Source organism: Aegilops tauschii, chromosome 5 (assembly GCF_002575655.3).
Source record: "Aegilops tauschii subsp. strangulata cultivar AL8/78 chromosome 5, Aet v6.0, whole genome shotgun sequence".
NCBI classification, from domain to species: Eukaryota; Viridiplantae; Streptophyta; class Magnoliopsida; order Poales; family Poaceae; genus Aegilops; species Aegilops tauschii.
In genome coordinates this window covers 124760934-124772296 of record NC_053039.3, presented here as the reverse complement: position 1 = coordinate 124772296, position 11363 = coordinate 124760934, and positions in this window count along the sequence as shown.

Sequence of the window (11363 nt, the reverse complement as noted above, 5' to 3'; positions counted from 1 at the left end):
CTTCCAGTGTCAAAGTTTGGATAATATTACTTTCAACATTAATGGGCGTACTTGAGATATAATGTTTTATTCGTTGCCCATTAACAACCTTCGGGTTGGTACCTTCGGCATTATTTATTTTGATAGCTCCATTGTAGCGACCCGACCTCAGACGGTCAAGTCTCTGTGTTTCTGTGCCATCGCTGGATCAGTATGCTGGCACACACAGTACATCAATGTATATATCAAAGTGCAATCACATGTATAAATAACGTAAAACTGATATATACCTCATAAGTCACAGCGGAAACAAATAGTCGGGTGTGGAGTCCCATCAACGCCATCGGCAGGTTGAGTGTAGACCGTAACCCTGTACCGTACTCTTACTCGTTGGAAGAAAGTATCTGCAACATGATACGTTGCAGCCATGTAGGTCAGTACATTGAATGTACCGGCAAGATCACAACATGAGAAAACACATGATAAAACTATACTATATGCAATATGGCTGTGTGGCTCTGTGTCTGAGTTTTGTTTTGCATAAAAGCTGGTTTTATTTTCCCTACATCAAATAAATTCAGGAGTCTATACTACGGAGTTTCCTATCATGACATGGTTCCGCCAACCGATGTCTCATGGCCCAAATCATCATAAGTTGCCCACAATTATGTTATCAGTCCGATGTTGAGAGTTCCGAGATAGATCCAAGTCCAGAGGCTCAAATTGTCCGTAACCGGGGACACGGCTAATCGATTAGGTTTTAAACCCTCTGCAGAGGTTTGTACACTTTACCCGCAAGATTCGATCCCTCTTTTTACGTTCTCGCACTTCAGGGTGTTTGAGAACAAGATGACCGAAACATGGTCTTCCAAAGAGTTCCTCTGACCACTGTCCGGTGCTCATCCAATCCTACCGTAGTTCTACATCTGCTAGCACCGTCCCAGCCAGAGTCACAACTAAGGTCAACCAAGCCAGAGCCCATAGTGACTTGCGGTTGCACAGGTAAGCTTCCGGGCATGAAGTATTCTTCCGTCTCTTTGAGTCTGGGTGAAGCTTTCCGCAAGATGTCATGGCGCTTCTCCATGCATCCCGGCCATCCACTGGTTTCTCCAGGGTGCCCGTCAACCGTCCTTCACCCAGTAGTGTGTATTGAATTCTTGTCTCGAGTCTTGAAGTCTTAGGCCTTGAAGATGCAGTCCTCGCATATGCCATCATGGAGTTGTCGTCATTGACGTAGAGTCCTCCTTCTTCACACCACTCTCGAGCACTCATACCAAACCCCGTCTACTATAGCGTAGCATTAAAATAAATAATGTCCCGGGCATGGTAACAGGGTGATGGGTTCCTACCTCATGCATACTACTCCACTACAAGAATTCAATGTCACTACTGGAGGGTTGTTGCAAAGATGCCACTAAATGCAGTAAAAACATAGGTATGAAAGCATGGTCAAAGTGAACTTGCCTGGTATTACTTGATGAAGATAACAAAGCTCTCAGAATAATGACTTGGTAGAACTATTCGTCACTCCGTTGAAAATCCATATAGTCAAACATAGCATTCATATAAGCAAACATACTAGCAAGCAATTCTAACACTCATAATAAAACCAACAAATAAAATGCAAATCAACAAGGGACACCAAATAAAAACAAAGGAAAACTACACAACAAAACTACTAAAGAAAACTCTAAGACATAACACAAATTAGTTTTGTCCTAAGTAAAAACTTAACAACAATTAAAACACTAAACTTATAAATTAACAGAAAATACAAAGTAAAACAACTAAGTTAACAGAAGGTATTTTTCATAAAATTTTATTTGCAAAAAGAAACAAATAAAAAACTTTTATGAAACACTAACTATGACCTAAACAAGTTTTCATACAAAACTAAATAAAATAATTTTTTTTGAAATAAAAATAAAATTTTCTTGGGTTGACTAACAGAAACAAAACTAAATTTGTCAAAAGTGACAAAGAGAAATAATTTAAAACTAATAAAAACAATAAAGAAAAGACTAAAACAACACTAATACTAAAACAGTACTGTTTTGCTAAAAACTTAATTTAAAATTAAACTAAAAATAAATAACTATATCCTACTGGATAGACAAAACCATAATAAAACAGTAGCAAAAAGAATCAATCAAAAATATTTTATAAAACTCAAACTAGAGCCAAAACAGTGTTTGAAACATATTTGAAATAATTCAAATTTAAACTACTCAAATTTGCAAACTAAGTACGTACAAAAAAAACTTCAACAAATTTGTGACACAATGCAAAAAGAATCACTCAAATTGAATCCAAAACATAAAAGTTATAAGCAATCTAAAATTGAAACTTTTCTGTTTCTAAAACAGAAACGAAAATAAACTGAAGAAAAAAAACGGGCAGGAGCTACGCGTCGGGCTGCAATTGGGCCTAAGCAGTGGGCGCTCTGAACTAAACAACGCTCGGTCGTAACTTAACGAAACTGTGACTGTGCGGCTAAAGCAGAAAACCGGAGGAGGCCCGGTTCGATCTGAACCAATCTAAACCGTAAATAAAACCGCATAAAAACCGATCTAATACATAAAACCTACCTATTCGTTTGCATCTAATCTAGGCCGTATAATGAAGATCTAACGGCGGGGAGAGTCGTCGGAGCTTACAGCGGTGGTGGTCGCCGGCGATGCGGCTCGGACGTCGTCGGCGGCGGCGCTCCGGTCGTCGGAGAGCTCCGGCGAGGGCACGGGCGGACGAGGCGTTCGACGGCGAGTCCAGCGGTGGTCGAGGCAGCGTCGTAGGTTGACGGAGGAGGTCGGCGGCGAGGTCGAGGTGGCGGTGGCGTTCGTGCGTCGGCGGTGGCGGCGCTCCGGTGGGTTTCGGGCGAGGGCGAGGGCACGGGGAGGTGCGGGCGAGCGAGGGGGGTTCGGTGGTGGGTTCGGACGACGATGAGGTGGTCGTAGTGGAGAGCTAGCAGCAGCAATGGCGGGCGGCGGAGCTCGGGCTCCGGCGAGAAATGGCGGCGAGCGGAGAGGGGTTCGGGGGTCGGGAAGGGGCGAAACGGGGTGAGGGGAGGGGTATAAATAGGGGGAAGGTCGACTTTGAGGAGGGGCAGATCGGGGAGATCGCGATCCCGAGAAGTTCGGGATTCCGGCGGCGGTGATGCCCTGCGTGGCTTGCGGGAGGAGGAAGAAATAGCGGGCGGGGCGATCGGGCGGTGGGGTCCATGCGTCAGCGGCAGCGGGAGGCGAGCGAGGGGTCGCGCGACCGAGGGAGAGGGGCTTCGGGCGACGGCGCTGGCTGGGCCGCGGCTCGAGTGGCTGGCTGGCTGGGCCGGCTGGCTCCTGGGCCGCCTGGCCTGGCTAGCGCTAGGTTTTCCCTTTTTTTGGGAATAAGACAGGGAGAAAATAAGATATAGAGAAAAAAAATTATATAGGACATATAATATATCAAAATTTTCATAAAAACATTTCCTAAAACATGAACTATTTTCCAGGTTCAAATAAAATACAAAAAAAAGGCAAACAGTGCTACTATTGCAATAAAACTCAACAAAAATCATTTTTAAAATACCAAAATTATTTCAAAATTATTTTCTCCTAATTTTCCATTAAAGGGAATCATTTTACCCTTATTTCCATTTATTTATTTTTAGGATAAAAATAATTTTGAATAAAATCCAAATAATTCCAAATTTGAAAGGGAGTTTCAAAATACTTTCAGATGACTTTCAATTTGATTCTTTTTTAACTTCCAACTCATATTTCATATAATTGGAGAAGTCATTTTATCTTCTCTCATGAAAATCATTGAGCTGCATAAAGTTTTAGAATTTGAAATATTTCCAAATGGAATTCAAATCTTTTCGAAAACCCTTTGGAATTCAAATGGAAGAAGTCATGTCATCTTCACTCTAGGGTTTTGTGTTGAAATGAATTTGAATTCATGGACATCAAATTGCAAAGATGAAAGTTTTGGGAAAGTCCTTTTATTCCCTCTCATTCAACTTTCAAAAGTTTCAAATTCCACTCACTTTCAGTCAATCAATCAAACAAACAATCATATAATTTATTTAATATAACATTCCAAAATTTAGAATTTTGGGATGTTACAAACCTACCACACTTAAAATGAATCTCATCCTCGAGATTCGAAGAGGCTAGCAAGAAAAGGTTAGGGTTTGGGGGGTCTTCTAGCAAATCCATCAATCAGAATGGTCTAGTGTGCTACCACACTTAAAAACAGGGCTATGGTTCCAACAGATCTTATGTACTCCATCCTTAGTGTGGACACTATCGGTCTTCTCACATCTTCGGAGTAACTCCTACACTGGGGCTCTTCCAGTAGGGCATAACCTTTTCCTCAAACTCATGTCCTTTCATCCTAGTGAGGTTCTTCCGAGACTGGGTCTTCATATCTGACAGGTCTGTCGCCAATTCTAATTAATTAGCGAAAATCTCATGGTGGTCAACAATTAATGGTTTCTCCTGCAGAAAAGGGTTTGGGTTGAATCTCACCGTATATCCTACGATTGGCAACGGTTGCCTGTTATAGGGATCCATCGTTCTAGCATTCTATGGTTTAAACAAGGTTTGATATCGTCGTCTCTCTACTATGGGTAAGTCACTCAGATTTACCATTCCAAATAGCAAGAGCGAATGACCATAGTAAGTCGGTATGGTGATCAATCCATTCCGCACCCAAATCATTACTCTGTATAAGGTTTAGCAAATCTCGCATTTCTAACACTCGGGAATTCTCACAAGCATTGCAGAATTTCTCTTGTCGACGAACTTAGTTCGGATAATTCCATTGATTCCGCAAGCTGAATGAAACTTCTATCGTTACTTCACAACTCTCGGGGTTTCGTAGCCTCCTAAGGAACATCTGCTCATCAAATCACATCTTCTTCCAAAATTTCTTCTTGCAGGGAGTACTTGATCTTTATTAATTCCTGGGCCTGTGGGTTGTGGGCCCACTTCAATACTTGCATAGCTTTAACTCATCCTATTGGGTTATATGGTTCCATATTCCAACATTACACCTCCTTAAATTCCAATATTGCTTCATTCCTTCATATTCTTGTGGTAACCAACATATCGAAACAAAACTCATACCTATTTTGTCCAAACTTCACTCCCTGAAATATCATTATCCTTTCCATGGGTCAAGTGTTCTTCACAGGGTACTACCACCCTTAAATGAAATTCACAAATCCATCCGTAGACCATATTTCTCATATCCTCGAAACTGGTCCAAAATCTTTGTTCATAGAGTAAAAACTCACATAATACAACATATGAAATCATAACACATTAACTTTATTGATTTCATGAATTCATTACAATCTCTGAGCACCCATTACATAACTCAACTCATCGAAATTATGAAAATAAGATTGCTTTCTACCACTCTTATTATCCATATCAAAATCTCAACTACTCAGCTCCAGCTTCCTTCTGATTTGAACATTCCCTAGAAAAATGTCCTGCTTCCTTGCAGCGAAACAAATGTCTCGGGGCTTCTTTGTGATTATGTAGGCTCCTTGGATTCTTGGCTTCTTTTCTGGACATTGACTAGCGTAATGACCTAAATCCTTGCACCTGTAACAAGTGATATGACTCAGGTCCTTCTTTGCAGAAGTTGGGTTGTTCTGGGGTTGCCTTCATTTTCTCTTCCTGGATTTCTCTGTAATGATCAGAGCTTCTATTTCCTGAGGGTCAAACTTCACTTCTGCTGTCGGGAAGTCTCCGGGATACTCTTCTCTTTCCTTTGTGCAATACTGAGAATAATGTCCTTCTCCTCCACATGAATAGCAAGCGTTGGAGTAAAATCTGGTTAGGCCTTCTTCTTCAGGGTCTTCAACAACGTCCTTCATCACGGGTTCCTCTAAACTTTCCCTAAGGGCTTCTTTCTGCTGCTTGGTAATTTCTTGTACCTTGGGGTAAATGTGACACTGATCAAGGTAGTGTGTAGTTCCTTCACACAGGAAACAAGTAACTTGCCCAGTCGGGCACTCTTCGGTTGGGTGATTCTCCTCACAATGAGGGCATTCATCCTTGTGTTCCTCCTGGGTGTGTCCTATTTCTCCGCAAATCTTGCAAGCACAAGGTTTCTTCTTCGGGTTATCATAGTTCTTCCAAATAAGACGAGATCTCAACAGAGTCTTCTTGAATTCCTCCCAAGTTCTTGCTCCGTTACATCCCTGTATGGCATGATGCATTTTCCACCAGGTTGCAGCACTTTTTGTAAAGTACCGAAGAGCGTATTGAACCTCATACTTGCTTCCAATCAAGTTGTTCCTGAAGTGATCCTCCATATTTTGAATCCATAGTTCTACCTCCGGCTGAGTCATCGGTCCAGAGAATACCAGTCCATCTTCCTTCCTCATCTATTGGGTCCAAGGGTTTTGGGGTGAGATAAGAGAGATAGAGATAGATACACACAACACAAACAATAATTTTTTTAAATAGGTTTTATTTGCGGCTGTCGGAAAAACATCATACAAATGACAGCTCACAAATCGTCGTATCTAACATAAGTATATATAATAGGGGTTTGGTCTTCTAAATGTCAAATCAATCTTCAGAGTCTCTAAATTCTTCAAGCCTTCAGAGTCTTCAACTGCTATAGCTTCTTTCCTCCGAAATATATAGTGTAATCCTCTTTACTCTGAGTTGGTCATCATTTGTCCGATATCTTGCACTTCTTGGAGTGACATCAGTTGATCCTCCGTGTGGTCAAAAGGGAAAGGGTATATTCTAACTATTTGAGGTAAGAGAGATATTTGATAAAATCATGAAAATATTAGAAGTAAGGGTATTTTTGAAAATAAAGTTTTAGAGATTTCCTATCCTAGGGGCTTTCCGATTTCTAGGGTCACGTCCTACAGTCAACATGTGCTCTGGTACCATATCTGTAGCGACCTGACCTCAGACGGTCAAGTCTCTGTGTTTCTGTGCCATCGCTGGATCAGTATGCTGGCACACACAGTACATCAATGTACATATCAAAGTGCAATCACATGTATAAATAATGTAAAACTGATATATACCTCATAAGTCACAGCGGAAACAAATAGTCGGGTGTGGAGTCCCATCAACGCCATCGGCAGGTTGAGTGTAGACCGTAACCCTGTACCGTACTCTTACTCGTTGGAAGAAAGTATCTGCAACATGATACGTTGCAGCCGTGTAGGTCAGTACATTGAATGTACCGGCAAGATCACAACATGAGAAAACACATGATAAAACTATACTATATGCAATATGGCTTTGTGGCTCTGTGTCTGAGTTTTGTTTTGCATAAAAGCTGGTTTTATTTTCCCTACATCAAAGAAATTCAGGAGTCTATACTACAGAGTTTCCTATCATGACATGGTTCCGCCAACCGATGTCTCATGGCCCAAATCATCATAAGTTGCCCACAATTATGTTATCAGTCCGATGTTGAGAGTTCCGAGATATATCCAAGTCCAGAGGCTCAAATTGTCTGTAACCGGGGACACGGCTAATCGATTAGGTTTTAAACCCTCTGCAGAGGTTTGTACACTTTACCCGCAAGATTCGATCCCTCTTTTTACGTTCTCGCACTTCAGGGTGTTTGAGAACAAGATGACCAAAACATGGTCTTCCAAAGAGTTCCTCTGACCACTGTCCGGTGCTCATCCAATCCTACCGTAGTTCTACATCTGCTAGCACCGTCCCAGCCAGAGTCACAACTAAGGTCAACCAAGCCAGAGCCCATAGTGACTTGCGGTTGCATAGGTAAGCTTCCGGGCATGAAGTATTCTTCCGTCTCTTTGAGTCTGGGTGAAGCTTTCCGCAAGATGTCATGGCGCTTCTCCATGCATCCCGGCCATCCACTGGTTTCTCCAGGGTGCCCGTCAACCGTCCTTCACCCAGTAGTGTGTATTGAATTCTTGTCTCGAGTCTTGAAGTCTTAGGCCTTGAAGATGCAGTCCTCGCATATGCCATCATGGAGTTGTCGTCATTGACGTAGAGTCCTCCTTCTTCACACCACTCTCGAGCACTCATACCAAACCCCGTCTACTATAGCGTAGCATTAAAATAAATAATGTCCCGGGCTTGGTAACAGGGTGATGGGTTCCTACCTCATGCATACTACTCCACTACAAGAATTCAATGTCACTACTGGAGGGTTGTTGCAAAGATGCCACTAAATGCAGTAAAAACATAGGTATGAAAGCATGGTCAAAGTGAACTTGCCTGGTATTACTTGATGAAGATAACAAAGCTCTCAGAATAATGACTTGGTAGAACTATTCGTCACTCCGTTGAAAATCCATATAGTCAAACATAGCATTCATATAAGCAAACATACTAGCAAGCAATTCTAACACTCATAATAAAACCAACAAATAAAATGCAAATCAACAAGGGACACCAAATAAAAACAAAGGAAAACTACACAACAAAACTACTAAAGAAAACTCTAAGACATAACACAAATTAGTTTTGTCCTAAGTAAAAACTTAACAACAATTAAAACACTAAACTTATAAATTAACAGAAAATACAAAGTAAAACAACTAAGTTAACAGAAGGTATTTTTCATAAAATTTTATTTGCAAAAAGAAACAAATAAAAAACTTTTATGAAACACTAACTATGACCTAAACAAGTTTTCATACAAAACTAAATAAAATAATTTTTTTTGAAATAAAAATAAAATTTTCTTGGGTTGACTAACAGAAACAAAACTAAATTTGTCAAAAGTGACAAAGAGAAATAATTTAAAACTAATAAAAACAATAAAGAAAAGACTAAAACAACACTATAACTAAAACAGTACTGTTTTGCTAAAAACTTAATTTAAAATTAAACTAAAAATAAATAACTATATCCTACTGGATAGACAAAACCATAATAAAACAGTATCAAAAAGAATCAATCAAAAATATTTTATAAAACTCAAACTAGAGCCAAAACAGTGTTTGAAACATATTTGAAATAATTCAAATTTAAACTACTCAAATTTGCAAACTAAGTACGTACAAAAAAAACTTCAACAAATTTGTGACACAATGCAAAAAGAATCACTCAAATTGAATCTAAAACATAAAAGTTATAAGCAATCCAAAATTGAAACTTTTCTGTTTCTAAAACAGAAACGAAAATAAACTGGAAAAAAAAGGGCAGGAGCTACGCGTCGGGCTGCAATTGGGCCTAAGCAGTGGGCGCTCTGAACTAAACAACGCTCGGTCGTAACTTAACGAAACCGTGACTGTGCGGCTAAAGCAGAAAACCGGAGGAGGCCCGGTTCGATCTGAACCAATCTAAACCGTAAATAAAACCGCATAAAAACCGATCTAATACACAAAACCTACCTATTCGTTTGCATCTAATCTAGGCCGTATAATGAAGATCTAACGGCGGGGAGAGTCGTCGGAGCTTACAGCAGTGGTGGTCGCCGGCGATGCGGCTCAGACGTTGTCGTCGGCGGCGCTCCGGTCGTCGGAGAGCTCCGGCGAGGGCACGGGCGGACGAGGCGTTCGACGGCGAGTCCAGCGGTGGTCGAGGCGGCGTCGTAGGTTGACGGAGGAGGTCGGCGGCGAGGTCGAGGTGGCAGTGGCGTTCGAGCGTCGGCGATGGCGGCGCTCCGGTGGGTTTTGGGCGAGGGCGAGGGCACGGGGAGGTGCGGGCGAGCGAGGGGGGTTTGGTGGTGGGTTCGGACGACGATGAGGTGGTCGTAGTGGAGAGCTAGCAGCAGCAATGGCGGGCGGCGGAGCTCGGGCTCCGGCGAGAAATGGCGGCGAGCGGAGAGGGGTTCGGGGGTCGGGAGAGGGGCGGAACGGGGTGAGGGGAGGGGTATAAATAGGGGGAAGGTCGACTTTGAGGAGGGGGCAGATCGGGGAGATCGCGATCCCGAGAAGTTTGGGATTCCGGCGGCGGTGATGCCCTGCGTGGCTTGCGGGAGGAGGAAGAAACAGCGGGCGGGGCGATCGGGCGGTGGGGTCCATGCGTCAGCGGCAGCGGGAGGCGAGCGAGGGGTCGGGCGACCGAGGGAGAGGGGCTTCGGGCGACGGCGCTGGCTGGGTCGCGGCTCGAGTGGCTGGCTGGCTGGGCCGGCTGGCTCCTGGGCCACCTGGCCTGGCTAGCGCTAGGTTTTCCCTTTTTTTGAAATAAGACAGGGAGAAAATAAGATATAGAGAAAAAAATTATATAGGACATATAATATATCAAATTCATAAAAACATTTCCTAAAACATGAACTATTTTCCAGGTTCAAATAAAATACAAAAAAAGGCAAACAGTGCTACTATTGCAATAAAACTCAACAAAAATCATTTTTAAAATACCAAAATTATTTCAAAATTATTTTCTCCTAATTTTCCATTAAAGGGAATCATTTTACCCTTATTTCCATTTACTTATTTTTAGGATAAAAATAATTTTGAATAAAATCCAAATAATTCCAAATTTGAAAGGGAGTTTCAAAATACTTTCAGATGACTTTCAATTTGATTCTTTTTTAACTTCCAACTCATATTTCTTATAATTGGAGAAGTCATTTTATCTTCTCTCATGAAAATCATTGAGCTGCATAAAGTTTTAGAATTTGAAATATTTCCAAATGGAATTCAAATCTTTTCGAAAACCCTTTGGAATTCAAATGGAAGAAGTCATGTCATCTTCACTCTAGGGTTTTGTGTTGAAATGAATTTGAATTCATGGACATCAAATTGCAAAGATGAAAGTTTTGGGAAAGTCCTTTTATTCCCTCTCATTCAACTTTCAAAAGTTTCAAATTCCACTCACTTTCAGTCAATCAATCAAACAAACAATCATATAATTTATTTAATATAACATTCCAAAATTTAGAATTTTGGGATGTTACATCCAGGCCGATAAACCTCCTCAATAACATAGGGTCCTTCCCATTTTGAGAGGAGTTTTCCTGCAAAGAATCTAAAATGAGAGTGGTACAAAAGAACATATTCTCCAACTTTAAACTCACGCTTTTGGATTCTTTTATCATGCCATCTTTTAACTTTTTCTTTAAATAACTTGGCATTTTCATAAGCTTGGGTTCTCCATTCATCTAATGAGCTAATATCAAATAACCTCTTTTCACCGGCAAGTTTGAAATCATAGTTGAGTTCTTTGATTGCCCAATATGCTTTATGTTCTAACTCAAGAGGCAAATGACAAGCTTTTCCATAAACCATTTTATAAGGAGACATACCCATAGGATTTTTGTATGTTGTTCTATAAGCCCAAAGTGCATCATCTAATTTCTTAGACCAATTCCTCCGGGCCCTATTGACAGTCTTTTGCAAAATTAATTTTATTTCTCTATTGCTAAGTTCAACTTGACCACTAGACTGAGGATGATAAGGTGATGCAATTCTATGGTTAACATCATACTTG